The sequence below is a fragment of the Oryctolagus cuniculus genome, chromosome 15, assembly GCF_964237555.1.
Source record: "Oryctolagus cuniculus chromosome 15, mOryCun1.1, whole genome shotgun sequence".
NCBI classification, from domain to species: Eukaryota; Metazoa; Chordata; class Mammalia; order Lagomorpha; family Leporidae; genus Oryctolagus; species Oryctolagus cuniculus.
Window position 1 is genome coordinate 59,426,227 of NC_091446.1, and position 16,847 is coordinate 59,443,073.

The window sequence follows — 16,847 nt, forward strand, 5'->3', positions numbered from 1 at the left end:
TTATTGATACTGGATATTAATCCTTTATCAGTTGCAGAGTCCTGGAATTTTTAGCCAAGGCCTTTAGGCAAGAAAAAGAAATCAAAGAGATATAAATTTGAAGGAGGAAGTCAAACTATCCATATTTGTAGATGATATGATTCTAAATATAGGGAATCCAAAAAACTCCACTAAGAGACTATAGGAACTCACAGAAGAGTTTGGTAAAGTAGCAGGATATAAAGTCAATACACAAAAATCAATAGCCTTTGTATACACAGGCAATGTCATGGCTGAGGAAGAACTTCTAAGATAAAACTCATTTACAATAGCTAAAAAAAATCAAATACCTTGAAATAAATTTAATCAAGATGTCAAAGATCTCTATGATGAGAATTACAAAATATTAAAGAAAGAAATAGAAGAAGGGCCGGCGCCACGGCTCACTAGGCTAATCTTCTGCCTGCGGTGCCGGCACCCCGGGGATCTAGTCCCGTTTGGGGCGCCGGTTCTGTCCCAGTTGCCCCTCTTCCAGTCCAGCTCTCTGCTATGGCCCGGGAGTGCAGTGGAGGATGGCCCAGATTCTTGGGCCCTGCAGTCACATGGGAGATGCACCGGCCTTAGCAGCCACTTGGGGGGTAAACCAACGGAAAAAGGAAGACCTTTCTCTCTGTCTCTCTCTCACTGTCTAACTCTGACTTTGAAAGAAAGAAAGAAACAAAGAAAGAAAGAAACAAAGAAAGAGAGAGAAGAAGATAACAAAAAAGGAAAAATCTGCCATGTTCATGAATTGGAAGAATCAATATCATCAAAATGTCCATTTTTCCAAAAGCAATTTACAGATTCAATGCAATACCAATCGAAATACCAAAGACATTCTTTTCTGATCTAGAAAAAATGATGCTGAAATTCATATGGAAACAGAAGAGACTTTGAATAGCTAAAGCAATCTAAACAGCAAAAACAAAACCAGAATCATCATAATACCAGATTTTAAAACATACTACAATGCAGTTATAATCAAAACAGCCTGTACTAGTACAAAATAGATCGATAAACCAATGGAACAAATAGAAACCCCAGAAATCAATCCAAACATCTATAACCAACTTATATTTGACCAAGGAGCTAAAACCAATCTGTGAGGAGCAACTGAGACTAGACTAAATTACTGGAACTAAGACTAATTCTATGCATCTGATTTCCCACCATATGGCGCTGAGAAGGAGTAAACAACTTCTACACAGCTGCCTCACCAATTCGACCAATAAGCTGCAGGAGCTGATCCTGCTCCTGATTGGAGGAGAGCAGCGTGCTCGGCGTGTGGGCAGCAGAGTTGGGATTGGTGGAAGAGGACTATAAAGGAGGAGAGAGACAACATGCACCGGGAAACATCTGAGGAACATCTGAGCAGCCCCTGAGAGAGCCGGCCGGCAGTGTGCCACTCCTCCGTGGAAGCAGGGAAAGCGGCGGGGGTGCCGCCCCTCCGCGGAGGCGGAGGGGCCGGCAGCAAACACAGGAAGGGCCAGGTAAAAAGAACAGCGCAGGGTCTGGAGTCGTTCCTCCATGAATGGGGGAGCGACAAACCCCAGAAATCAATCCAAACATCTATAACCAACTTATATTTGACCAAGGAGCTAAAACCAATCCGAGGAGCAAGGACTGTCTCTTCAACAAATGGTACCGGAAACCTGGATTTCAACATGCAGAACTGTGAAGTAAGACCCCTACCTTACACCTTACACAAAAATCCACTCAAAATGGATTAATAATCTAAATCTATGGTCCAACACCATCAAATTAATTGAGAACATTGGGGAAACCCTGCAAGACATTGGCATAGGCAAAGAATTCCTAGAAAAGATGCCAGAGGCACAGGCAGTCAAGGCCAATATTTAAAAATGGGATTGCTTCAAATTGAGGAGCCTCTGTATAGCAAAATAAACAGTTTGGAAAGTAAAGAGGGAACTGACAGAATGAGAGTAATTATTTGCAAACTACACAATTGATAAAGGATTAATAACCAGAATCTACAAAGAGATCAAGAAACTCAACAACAAAACAAACAACCCAGAAAAGAGATGGGCAAAGGACTTAAACAGAAATTTTTTCAAAAGAGGAAATCCAAAAGGCCAACAGACACATGAAAAATGTTCAGGATCACTAGATCTCAGGGAAATACAAATCAAAACCACAATTAGGTTTCGTTAGAATGCTTCTCATAAAAAATGAATAAACAACAAATGCTGGTGAGGATGTGGGGAAAAAGGTACCCTAATCCACTCTTGGTGGGAATGCAAAATGGTAAAGCCACTATGGAAAACAGTATGGAGATGCCTCAAAAATCTTAATAACGGTGACTTGATCAGCCCTTGCCCTGACTGTTGATGAGCAACTTGATATGTTATCCCTCTTAGTATTTTTTTTTGTTTGTTCTACTTAATACTTTTGGTTGAATACTGTAATCAATACACAATTCTTCTTAAGTGCTGAAACTTAAATGAAAAGTGATCGCTGTTAAATATAAGAGTGGGAATAAGAGAGGGAAGAGATGTGCAATTCGGGACATGCTCAAGCCCACTTGCCCCAAACGGTAGAGTTAGAAACATACCAGGGGATTCCAATTCAATCCCATCAAGGTGGCATGTACCAATGCCATCTCACTAGTCCCAGTGATCAATTTCTGTTCACAATTGATCATAATCATAGGACTAAGAATCAGAGAGATCACATAAACAAGACTAGTGTCTGCAAATACTAGCTGATAGAATCAAAAAGGGAGAGAATGATCCAACATGGGAAGTGAGATACACAGCAGACCCATAGAATGGCAGATGTCCTAAACAGCACTCTGGCCTCAGGATCAGCCCTGAAGGCATGCGGATCTGGCTGAAAAGCCCATGAGAGTATTTCAGGCATGGAAAGCCAAGACACTCTGGGGAAAAAAAAAATAAATAAAACCTAAATGAAAGATCTCCGCGAGTGAGATCCCAGTGGAAAAAACAGGTCATCAAAGAAGGTGGTACCTTTCTCTGAAGGGAGGAGAGAACTTCCACTTTGACCATGGCCTTGTCTAAATATGATCAGAGTCGGTGAACTCAGGGGGCTTCCATAGCCTTGGCAGCTCATGACAAGAGCCTAGGGTGATTACTGATGCCATAAACAAGAGTGTCAATTTGTTAAGTCAACAACAGGAGTCACTGTGCACTTACTCCTCATGTAGGAGCTCTGTCCTTAGTGTGCTGTACATTGAGATTTAATGCTATAACTAGTACTCAAACAGTATTTTTCACTTTATGTTTCTGTGTGGGAGCAAACTGTTGAAATCTTTACTTAATGTATGCTAAACTGATCTTCTGTATATAAAGAGAATCGAAAATGAATCTTGATGTGAATGGAAGGGGAGAGGGAGTGGGAAAGGGGAGGGTTGCGGGTGGGAGGGACGTTATTGGGGGGGAAGCCATTGTAGTATAAGCTGTACCTTGGAAATTTATATTCATTAAATAAAAGTTAAGAAAATCTTAATATAGACTTATCATATGACCCAGTCAACCCACTCCTGGGAATTTACTCAAGAGAAATGAAATCAGTCAACAAAAGAGCTATCTGCACCTCAATATTTATTGCAGCTCAATTCACAATAGCTAAGACATGGAGTCAACCTAATTGTCCATCAACTGAAGACTGGATAAAAAAATTATAGGCCATGTACACCATGGAGTACTATACAGCAGTAAAAAAAAACGAAATCTAGTCATTTGCAAAAAATAAATCAATCTGGAAAAGTTCATACTTAGTTAAATAAGCCAGACCCAAAGGAACAAATACTGTATATAGTCCCTGATCTGTGAGAATTAATTGCACACCTAAAACCAAAGCTGTGGAAGTGAAATTGACACTTTGAGAAACAATGACTTGAACAGCCCCTGTCTTGCTGTCAAGGAATAGTTTTTCATTATTTTCTTTTCTCTTTCATATTATACATTGAACTCTTTACTTAACATAGAGAAAGAAGGGGCCCTCGAAGAAAGATGTACTTTTCTCTGAAGAAAGGAGAGAACTTCTACTTTGCTTATGGCCTTGTCTAAATACTGATGCAGTTTGTGGTCACACAAGGCTTGCATAGCCTTGGCAGCTCATGGCAAGAGCCTCAGGTGATCACTGGCATCATAAATAAGAGTGTTAATTATTAAATTAACAACAAAAGTCATTGTGCACTTACTCTCTATGTAGGACCTCTGTCCTTAATGAGTTGTGCCATGAGAATTAACTGGAAAACTTGTTTTCTAACAGTACTTTTTATGTTGTATGTGGCAGGGAGTGCAAACTGTTGAAATCTTTACTCAGTATAGAGTTGGTCTTCTGTTTATAAAGTTAATTAAAAATGAATCTTAATGAAGAATGGGATGGGAAAGGGAGTAGCAGATAGGACAAGAGTGGGAGTAAGAGGGTGGGTATGGTGGGAGGAACCCACTATATTCCTAAAGTTGTACCTGCAAAATTTGCATTCAATATATAAAAGCTTTAAAAAATAAAACAAATAAAAGAACTTTTCAATTTGAAAAAAAATAAGTAAATCCTGCAAATCCTGCTATATACAAGAACATAGATGGACCTTGAGGACAACATGCTAAAAAAAGGTAAGTCAGTCAAAAAAGGACAAGTAACACATCATTCCACTTATCTGAGTTATCTGAAATATTAAATTTGGAAATTCAAATTGCAGAATAGTGGTTACCAGGTTCTGGGGAAATGAGAATTGGGAATTTGCTAATCACGGAACATAAAGTTCCAGCCAAGAAATGTAAGTTATAGAAATCACAACATTGCACGTAGAGTTAATGATACTGTATTGTATCTTTAAAATTTTGTTAAGAGAGTAGATTTCGTGTTAAGTGTCTTATACACACACACACACACAGCATCATGACTTAATGGCCTTGGCAGGCTATCTACCAGCAGACTTTACTAATTGTTCTTTTCCAGCTTCTGCCTGAATTTCCCAAGCAAAACAACTCCTCCTAAACTACCTACTTTTTCATCATCCATGCTTAGACATGTGTTAATTGTATCAAAATGTGAACTCCTACACAGCAGAATTAAACAAAGGTGCTAAAGCAGTTTTAACTACGTCAGATTTGCAATGATGAACTGTGATAGACAAGGCTGCCCAAATAAATTGAGTTTTCTTATAGATGTTACTTAATTATTAATTTCTGACATGTATTGAGCCCCAAACACTCCTACAAAATGCTTCCTACATTCCTACAATTAACTGTTTGAAAATGAGAAACTGAGGTTTATTTTTTTTTCTTTTAACAAAGACCTTTTTTTTTATTTATTTATTTGACAGGTAGAGTTATAGACAGTGAGAGAGAGACAGAAAGAAAAGCCTTCCTTCCGTTGGTTCACTCCCCAAATGGCCGCTACAGCCAGCTCTGCACCAATCCAAAGCCAGGAGTCAGGTGCTTCTTCCAGGTCTCCCATGAGGGTGCAGGGGCCCAAATACTTGGACCATCCTCTACTGCCCTCCCGGGCCACAGCAGAGAGCTGGACTGGAAGAGGAGCAACCAGGACTAGAACCCAGTGCTCATATGGGATGCCGGCACCGCAGGTGGAGGATTAACCAAATGAGCTACGGTGCCGGCCCCAAAACTGAGATTTAGATATATCAATTTGTCAAGGTCACTAAGCTGGTGTATTGCAGAGCTGAGGGTAAAACTACATCTAGTTGATGCCAGAGTCTCTGTCCTAAGTAATTGACCATACCATACCAGGTTTATGAGATAATCAGTGAACGGTCATGAATAAATGATAGTTTGAAGAAATTCCAGACTGCTAGGAACAGAATGCATGGAACAGATGGGAAAGACAGTTAAGAGGGCAGCGTGTTGCTTTCATTTAATATGTAGCCATAAAAGGGCACTCCTGATCTCCAGTAATAACTTATTCTCTCTATAGCACTATGAGTTTCCTTGATAAACAGACTAAAACAGTTGCTTGGAACAACAGCATTAAACTTGAGTTTTTGGATTCTGGTCACAAAGGTCTGTGTTAATGATTACCAAAAGGAAAGCAATAAAAAAAAAAAATAACTCCTGCCTCCATCAGCAACATACCTAATCAAGACAACAGAGAATCATCTTTACACCACCACATACTGAAAAAAAGAAAAACTAAAATAAAACAGAAAATACCAGACGCTGGTAAGGATGCAGAGCAACTACAACTTCCATAGGTTGCTGAGGAGGATGTAAAATGCTACAGACACTACAGAAAACAGTGGCCAGTTTCTTATAAAGTTAAATAAACACTTAGCATACAACATACAGAAATCCTACTCCTATGTATTTACACAACTGAAACCAAAACATAGAAAAAATTTGTATGTGGATATTTATATTGGCTTTATTCATAATAACCAAGAGCTGTAAATCGCCTGCATTTCCCTGAAATGGAGATTTCATGAAAACAGTGGCATATCCCTTGTATGAGACAATACTCAGCAATAAAGAACAAACCATTGATATATGCAATAAAGTGGTGAATTTCAAATGCTTTTTGCTAAGTGAAAGAAGCCAAACTAAAAAGGGTGGGCACTGCATAATTCCATTCATTTATATAACACTCTAGAAAAGACAAAACAGATCAGTGGTTAGCGTTAAAGATGCAGAGATTTGACTTCAAAGGGCTAGTATAAGGGAATGTCCAGGGAGGTAGGTTGGAACAATTCTGTATCTTAACTGTGGTAATGATGATATGATTTTACCCATTTGCCAAAATTCATAAAACTGTATACGCTAAAAAGTGAATTTTACTGTACGCAAATTTAAAATAAATTTTGAAATAAAAAAGAACATATTTTCTACAACTAAGCATAAGGGAAAAGCTTCACGTTTTCTAAACCTTATAAACCACTGAAACATAATTTCAAAGAATACCATCTACCAGCAAGATAGTATAACTAAGTATTTAAAACCCAAGCTAGGCTATAATTTTTAAGAAATTATATACAAAGCATAAAACATGTTTATTAAAAGCATAAGTGGTTGACCAGGATGCTGTTTATTATCTCTGAGTAATGATAAAATGTTTATAGAGGTTTTTTTTTTTTTACTTTTCCATGAATAAAGAAGAGTAAATTAATACAAAGTTGCCTTTCTAGAAGAAGTGTCAGACTTTGCACTTTCTAGCCAAAGGGATTTGTGACTTCGTATTATGTTAAATTTGATACTAAAATCTGGATGAACTGCCCCAAATGGGCTGTTCACTAGGATAGATACTGTCTTCTAACAAAAGGAAAAGATGTAGCTTAGAAAAATAACTGCTGAGATTTTAATGTACTCTCTGAAACACTCTGACACACAGTTCCTAGAGAGAATAATTCGATATCAACTAGAAGTCAGGCTCAAAATTCCACTTCCTAAAAAAGATTATCAAAACATAAATGCAATTTATTTTACCAAACATATATTAAGCATTTAATATATGCCAACCACTATGCTTGGAACTAGGTAAACAGCTGAAACACAGTATTTTCCTGTAGAAATGCACAGACAAGCAGGGAAGAGATATAAACAAATATACTTAAATACAATAATTTAAGTGTAATGACAGAAGTGTGACCAAGGACTGGCGCCACAGCTCAATAAGCTAATCCTCCGCCTTGCGGTGCCAGCACATCGGGTTCTAGTCCCTGTCGAGGCGCCGGATTCTGTCCCGGTTGCCCCTCTTCCAGGCCAGCTCTCTGCTGTGGCCCGGGAGTGCAGTGGAGGATGGCCCAAGTCCTTGGGTCCTGCACCCCATGGGAGACCAGGATAAGTACCTGGCTCCTGCCATCGGATCAGCGCGGTGCGCCGGTCACAGCATGCCGGCCACAGTGGCCACTGGAGGGTGAACCAACAGCAAAAGGAAGACCTTTCTCTCTGTCTCTCTCTCACTGTCCACTCAGCCTGTAAAAAAAAAAAAAAAAAAAAAAAAAAAACAGAAGTGTGACCAGGGTACAGGAATGATCAGAAGAAAAGTGACTATCTTTGAGTATGTAACAAAAAGTCTATCAACAAGATCCTATGATACCCAAAATTGTAGGATTTGCCTCCAGTGATGATTAAAATGCTACCATAACAAGGTTTGAAGAGGCAATTCCTTTGATATTTTTCACAACTTTCCATTAGAGTTTTGTAAACAGTGAGCAAGGGATACCTCTACTGATACATTTACTCTTTGGCTTGGGATAATTATCTAGGTGAAAAAATTCCCACAGGAAAAGAATAATACTCTAAAGTCTCCCTTTCTTGCAAATGAAAAAGTTCAAAGCGGTGTATCTCCCTTCTCACTGAAATCTAAAATATTTTTATGCAAAAACAAAAAAAAAGGTCTTCTGATAGATCATGCCACATTTCAGCAACCTAAGCATCCTATTCAAAGTTGAAACCGAAAGATATAAGTGTCCCATTTCCTCTGTGTATTAGCTGTGGCCATAGCTAACATATAGGTCCAATTCATTATTTTTACTAAAGCTGATTATTGCCCCAATATTATCACTATGGATTAAACAAGTAAAAGTAAGCATTATGAAATAATAGAAATCCTACTATCCTATTATCTCTTGTGTCTTCAGGCCTTTCTTGAAACTATCAACTGTAACAGGAAAGAGCCCAGTGGTACATTCTTTCCTCTATCCCTTCCAGTCTAATCATTACTGATATTAAATCCAGGTACATATACCATGGCCAATCAGCAGGAAAGAAATTATCAGAAAACATTAGAAATAAAATTAGAAGAGGAGGACACAAGTGTAATATATTTGAGGAGCAACATATTTTAGAAATGGGAAAGGATTGCTCTCTCCCTTTTTTATTCTATCAGTATTAGCAGACACTAGTCTTGTTTGTGTGATCCCTTTGACTCTTAAACCTATCAGTGTGATCAATTGTGAACTGAAATTGATCACTTGGACTAGTGAGATGGCATTGGTACATGCCACCTTGATGGGATTGTATTGGAATCCCCTGGCACGTTTTTAACTCTACCATTTGGGGCAAGTCAGCTTGAGCATGTCCCAAATTGTACATCTCCCTCCCTCTCTTATTCCCACTCTTATATTTAACAGGGATAACTTTTCAGTTAAATTTAAACACCTAAGAATAATTGAATAATTGTGTGTTAATTACAGAGTTCAACCAATAGTATTAAGTAGAACAAAAAAAAATACTAAAAGGGATAAAGTATTACGTTGTTCATCAACAGTCAGGACAAGGGCTGATCAAGTCACTGTTTCTCATAGTGTCTATTTCACTTCAACAGGTTTCGCTTTGGTACTCAGTTGTCACAGATCAGGGAGAATATATGAGATTTGTCCCTTTGGGACTGGCTTAATTCACTCAGCATAATGTTTTCCAGATTTCTCCATTTTGTTGCAAATGACTGGATTTCATTGTTTTTGACTGCTGTATAGTTTTCTATAGAGTACATGATTAGTGTCTGCTAATACTAACTGATAGAATCAAAAAGGGAGAGAATGATCCAACATGGGAAGCAGGATACACAGCAGACTCATAGAATGGCAGATGTCCTAAATAGCACTCTGGCCTCAGAATCAGCCCTTAAGGCATTTGGATCTGGCTGAAGAGCCCATGAGAGTATTTTAGACATGGAAAGCCAAGACACCCTGGAAAAAAAAAAAAAGAAGAAGAAGAAGACCTAAATGAAAGATCTCTACAAGTGAGATCCCAGTGGAAAGAAAAGGGCCATCAAAGAAGAAGGTACCTTTCTCTGAAGGGAAGAGAGAATGTCGCTCCCCGTCTTCGTGGAGGAACGACACAGGACCCTGCGCTGTTCTTTCGTCTGCTCGGCCCTCCCCGGGTTTGCTGCTGGTTCTTCCCGGGTTGGCTGCTGGTCCTTCCACCTCCGTGGAAGGGCGGTTCCCCCTGCCACATTCCCCACTTCCGCGGGGGAGCGGCACACCGCCGGCCGGCTCTCTCGGGAGCTGCACAGGTGTTCCCCTTAGATGTTCCCCTTAGATGTTCCTGGTGCATGTTGTCTCTCTCCTCCTTTATAGTCCTCTTCCACCAATCCCAACTCGGCTGCCCATACACCGAGTACGCTGCTCTCCTCCAATCAGGAGCAGGTCCCACAGTTTATTGGTTGAACTGGAGGCAGCTGTGTAGAAGCTGTTTCCCTTCTCAGCGCCATATTGTGGGAAAGCAGATGCATAGAATAAGTCTTAATTCCAGTAACTTAGTCTAGTCCGAGTTGCTCCCAGTTGCTCCCCACAAGAGAACTTCCACTTTGACTATGACCCTATCGGAATAAGATCGAAGTCGGCGAACAAAAAAGGCTTCCATAGCCTTGGCAACTCATGACTAGAGCCTAGGGAGATTACTGACGCCATAAACAGGAGTGTCAAATTGTTAAGTTAACAACAGGAATCACTGTGTACTTACTTCTCATGTGGGATCTGTCCTTAGTGTGTTGTCCAATGTGAAGTAATGCTATAACTAGTACTGAAACAGTATTTTACACTTTGTGTTTCTGTGTGGGTGCAAACTGATGAAATCTTTACTTAATATATACTGAATTGATCTTCTGTATATAAAGATAATTGAAAATGAATCTTGATGTGAATGGAATGGGAGAGGGAGCGGGAGATGGGAGGGGTGTGAGTGGGAGGGAAGTTATGGGGGGGGAAGCCATTGTAATCCATAAACTTTACTTTGGAAATTTTTTTTTACTAAATAAAATTTTAAAAAAAAGAAATGGGAAAGGCTTTATATCTAGAAGGTGTGGATTCTGATCCTGCCACTGACAGCTACTAGCTCTAAGGCTTTGGACAACTTACTTCATTGTCTGAATATCAGCATTCTTACCTGTAAAATTCAGATAATGGAACTGATACTTTGCATGTCGTTCATGCGATCAGGCACTGTACAAGAGCGATTCTCAAGCCTGCTGCATGTTAAAATTTAGACCTCACTCTAAGAATCTATTTTTTGCGGGGGCACAGACCATAAAAAAAATAAATCTTCAACACACCTGATTATGCAGCCTATGATAACCACTGGATTACAGTTTCTGAGAAATCTCCCTAAACTCCTAAACTTCAATTCAGTGCAACATTTAATAATTTATTATTGTGTTTAAAAAATATCACTGAGGCCGGTGCCATGGCTCAATAGGCTAATCCTCCGCTTGTGGCGCCGGCACACCGGGTTCTAGTCCTGGTCAGGGCACCAGATTCTGTCCCGGTTGCCCCTCTTCCAGGCCAGCTCTCTGCTATGGCCTGGGAGTGCAGTGGAAGATGGCCCAAGTCCTTGGGCCCTGCACCCACACGGGAGACCAAGAGAAGTACCTGGCTCCTGGCTTTGGATCAGTGTGGTGCGCCAGCCACAGCACACCAGCCACAGCGGCCATTGGGGGGTGAACCAATGGAAAAAGGAAGACTTTTCTCCCTGTCTCTCTCTCACTGTCCACTCTGCCTATCAAAAAATAATTAAAAAAAAGTAAAAAAAAATCACTGAGAGATCCAAGATGGCTGAATACAGTATAGCCATGTTGACTTCAGGTACTCTGGGATATGAAAAGAATCATGGAAGGACCATGTTTCCACAGGTCTGATTGATGGAAACTTTTGATGGAGAAATGATGAAACAATGAAGACTACATGGGACAAGAAGCAAGAAGACATAGACAGTGTCAGCTGCCAGCTGTGAGTCACCATTTTACCAGTCAAGACAGTAAGAGAAAAGCATCAAGTACATATGAAGAAAAACCAATTAGATTAACATCGGACTTCTTGGTGGAAACTCTACAGTCCAGAAGAGAATAGAATGATATATTCAAGGCCTTAAAAGAAAAAAAAAACTTCCAACAAAGAATATGCTATGCAGTGAAGCAATTCTTTAAAAGTGAAGGAGAAATAAGGTATTTTCCAGATAAGCAAAAATTAGAATTCACCACCACAAGACCAGCTTTATAAGAAATTCTGAAGGGAGTCCAGCATTAGAAGTGAACATCATGAAACTACATGACAATCAATTTACTGCTAAGCAAGTATAATCAGTATCCAATCAACAAAATGGCAGGTGTTAGTTCTTATCTATAATTCTAGCCTTGAATGGAAATGGATTAAATTCTCCAGTCAAAAGATTTAGGTCTTTAAAAAAAAACAAAAGAAAAGAAAATGACAAGAGTCAGGTTGACTGAATGGATTAAAAAACCAAGACCCAACTATATTCTTCTTATAAGAAACTCATTTAACAAAGATACATATAGACTGAAACTGAAGGTCTGGAAAAAGATATATCAGGCAAACAGAAACCAAAAATGATCAGGCTAGGTACACAGATAGCACATGAAACAGACTTAAATCAAAAACTGTAAAAAAGAGATAAAGGATTTTATATTAAAAGTTCAATTCAGCAAGAAGACATAACAATCATAAATATATATGCACCCAACATAGGACTACTCAGATATATATAGCAAATACTGTAAGACCTAAAGGGACATATAGATTCCAGTGCAATTATAATGGATAACTTCAACTCCCCACACTCATCAATGGACAAGTTTCCTAGACAGAAAACCAAGAGAGATACATTAGAGTTGAAACTATCAAGAAAATCGACCTAACAACATCTATACCACATTTCACCCAACAATTACAGAATATACATTCTTCTTATCAACAAATGCAAAATTTTCTAAGACAGACCATATGTTAAGCCATAGACCAAGTCTGAGTAAATTTCAAACAATTTCAATAATACCATGTATTTTCACAAGCCATAAAGAAACAAAACTAGAAATCAACAACAAAAAGAAAAATAGAATACTCATAAATACTTGGAAATTAAACAACATGCTACTGAATGATCAATGAGTCACTGAAGTAATAAAAAAATTTCTTGAAACAAATGAAAATGAAAACACAGAGTATCAAAACCTGTGGGATACAGAAAAACCAGTATTAAGAGGGAAATTTATAGCATTTTTTAAGTGTTTACATTCAAAAGAGAGAAATTTATCAAATTAAAGAACTAATGATGCATATTTAGACTTGGAAAAGCAAGAACAAAACAACCAAAACCAATCAGCAGGAGGCAAGAAATAATAAGGATCAGAGCAGAAATCAATGAATTTGAAAATAAAAACATACAAAAGATAGAAAAAGTTGGTTTTTTGAAATGATAAACAAAATAGGTAAACCAAAGAAAAAAAGAGAAAAATATCCAATAAATAATATTAGAGATGAAAAAAGAAACATTACAACTGACACCACTGAATACAAAGGGTCATAAGAAACTATTATAGAAAAATATACTAATAAACTGGAAAACCTCGAAAAAAATGGATGAATTACTCAATTCATATAATCTACAAAGATTAAAATAAGAAGAGACAGACAACCTAAATAGATCCATAACTAGCAATGACATTAAGACAGTACTGAAACTTTTCCATCAAGGAAAAGTCCGGGACCTGATGGTTTTACTACTGAATTCTATAAAACATTCAAAGATGAACTAACTCCAACCACTTTAAACTGATAAGAACAGATACTACACTTGATCTTAGTCAAAAGGCTGAAAGCAATAAACCACTTTAAAACTATTTCAAAATATTGACAGGATAGAATTCTGTTAAACTCTCTGCAGCAACACTTTGATACCAAAGCTGAACAAAAACATGACATGAAAACTACAGACCTATGTTCTTAATGAACATAGATACAAAGATTCCAAACAAAATATTAGCAAACAAAATTCAAAACCACATTAAAAAGATCATACATCATGATCTAGTGGGATTTATCCAAGAAATGCAAGCATGGTTCAACAAGCACAAATCAATAAATGTCCAAAATCACATCAAAAGAATGAAGAATAAAAAACATATGGTTATCTCAAAGGATTCAGAGAAAGCACTTGATAAGACTCAACACTACTTCATTATAAAAAAAAATCTCTACAAAATAGGGATAGTAGGAACATACCTCAAAATTATAAGGTTATTAATGACAAATCAAAATCCAATATCATACTGAAAGAGGGAAACCTGAAAGCATTTCCCCTCACTTCTGGAAGAAGACAAGGATGGCTATATTCACCAGTTTTATTCAATATTGTACTGGAAGCTTTAGCAAGATTAGTTAGGGAGGAGAAAGAAATAAAGGGCATTGAAACTGGCAAAGAGGAAGCCAAATCAGCCATGTTTGCAGATGGCATGATATTGCACATGGAAAAACCTAAACACTCCACCAGAAGGCTGTTAGAATTGATAAACCAATTCAGTAAAGTTGCAGATTACAAAAACAGTAGATTTTTTACCTGCTAATGAACAACTCACTGAAAGAGAAATCAATAGAAAATCCCATTCATGATAGCCACAAAAAAATCAAATATTTAGGAATAAATTTAATGAAAAAAAGTTAAAGATTTCTACAATAAATTTTAAAACATTGATGAAAGAAATCATGAAGGACACAAAAACTGGGAAGATATTCTTTGCTCATCCTTTGGAAGAATCAATACCATTACAATGTCTATATACTACCTAAAGCAGATTCAATTCTATCTCTATCAAAATAGCAATGACATTCTTTACCAAATTAGCAAAAACAATGCTAAAATTCATATGAAATCACAAAAGGCCAAAAACAGCCAAAGTAATTCCTTAGCAAAAAATAAATAAATAAATGAAGCTATTAAAACCACAATACCTGACCTCAAAGCATAATACAAAGCAATAGTAATTAAAACAGCATGGTACTGGCATGAAAACTAACACATAGATCAATGGAGCAGAACAGACATCCCAGTAATTAATACACATACATGTAGTCAACTGATTTTTTACAAAAGCGCTCAGGCCATACAGTGGAGTAAGGATAATCTCTTCAACAAATGGTGCTAGCAATACTAGGTGTACATATGTAGAATAATTAAATTAGATCCATACCTCTCACAAAAATCAACTCAAGATGGACCACAGACCTAAATTTAAGACAGGAGACTATGAAGTTGCTAGAAGAAAACGTATGGGAAACACTCTAAGACATTAGTGTAGTGGATGATTTCTTGGACAAGGCCCCCAAAGCACAGACAACAAAAGTAAAACAAAATAAATGCAACTATATCAAACTCAGAAGCTTCAGCATAGGAAAGGAAACAGTCGATATGAAATGTAGACATCCAACAAAATTGAAAAAATTATTTGCAAGCTACCTATCCAAAAAAGGATTGGTATCCAGAATATATTAGCAACTTTAAAAACTCAACAACAAAAAACAACCAATCCAGTCAATAAATTGGCAAAAGACCTAATTGGCAGTTCTCTAAAGAAGAAATACAAATGACTAACAAATATTTGAGAAAATGCTCAATATCACTAGCCATCAGGAAAATGCAAATAAAAACCTCACCCCTGTAAGAATAGCTAAAATCCAAAGATAGAGTAATAAATGCTGATAAGGATGTTGAGAAAGGGGAACACTTATACAGTGTTGGTAGGAACATAAATTAGTGCAACCACCATGAAAATGGTGTGGAGAGTTCTTAAAAAACTAGAAGTAGTCTTGTCATAAGATCCAGCAATCCCACTACTGGCTATATCCCCAAAAGACTTGAACACAATGAATCAGAGAGATAGCTGTACTATGTACCATTTTTATAGAAATACTATTGACAATAGACAAGTTTTGGTACCAAGCAAGGTGCACATCATTAGATGAATGGATAAGGAAAACATGGTGTATAAATACGCAACAGAATATAATTCAGCTACTAAAATAGAATGAAATTCTACCATTTGCATCAAAATGGATGCAACTGGAGGACATTATGTTGAATGAAATAAGCCAGACAAAGAAAGACGAATACCACATGCTCTCCCTTATATGTGGGAGCTAACATTTAAAAAAAAATTAAGAAAAAAGAATCCAAAAAAGAAAGAAATGTCTGTATATATCAGTGTTGCTATGGCGAGGCCAAGGAAACTTCAGCTGGCTGACAAGGTCACAGCAGAAGGTCTGTCTCAGCAAGGTGTGAGAAGGACAGCTGCAGTCCTCTTGGTGGTTTTAGGTTTGTTGGAAACCACACTCTGTATAAGAAAGCTGGAGTTTCCTGGTGGCCCCGCTAATGATTGCTGTATTCCCAATTTTATGGAAGAACACTTAGTCTCATAACCCCCAAAATGCCCATTGCTTTGTAGAATTTTAATCAAGCAGAATGTTAGTGTAGGAGAAAGGGTTAATGCTTTATGCAACGTTGAGCTGTTTGTGGAAAAGAAGTAAAAGGCAACAGGCTCCCTGGTATAGACTTCCCACTAAAATAAAGACAAATGTTAATAACGCTTTAATTCAATATATGCTACAAATACTACAATGGTTAGGGTGTCAAAACTGTAGTACAATAAGTACAATAAAGAAATTAGAGTTACAGAAAGAACTTCAAAAGAGGGGATACATTTTAAAAAGAGCCTACTTTGAACTTGGGGCTTCTAGTAAAGATTAGATTAGGAAGGTACTATTCTAGCTTGTGTAGCCATTTTCTGCATAGCTCAACAGCACTCCAGTTCTTGGCTTGTGTGGGCAGCCCATTATCTCGCACCTGTCTGTGATTATAACCCATGCTCTGAATATGCCCTTAAAAATCAAAGAAAATGTAATTAGAAAAAAAATGGACAACAGACTTGCTATTGTGAGAAAAAAGAATCATTATGTGACTTATGATATAAAAATGAAGCCTGGTGCTCGAGAGCAGAGCCCTGCCATCAGCCTTGCTGTGAGTGTGTCTCATGTCTTTGAGCACCAGCACCTCTCACACCTTGGGGCCCCTGGACTGGCTGGAGCTGGTCTCCGGCATTGC

At 37.8% G+C, this 16,847-nt stretch overlaps 1 protein-coding gene and 1 pseudogene across 6 annotated transcripts in view; both read right to left on the reverse strand.

The window, feature by feature from the left end:
• CTNNA3 (catenin alpha 3) overlaps window positions 1-16,847 on the reverse strand; it is a 1,675,875-nt gene that overhangs the window by 1,394,414 nt on the left and 264,614 nt on the right. The gene's annotated exons all lie outside the window — the stretch shown is intronic.
• LOC127484294 (U2 spliceosomal RNA) lies at window positions 13,413-13,576 on the reverse strand (annotated as a pseudogene).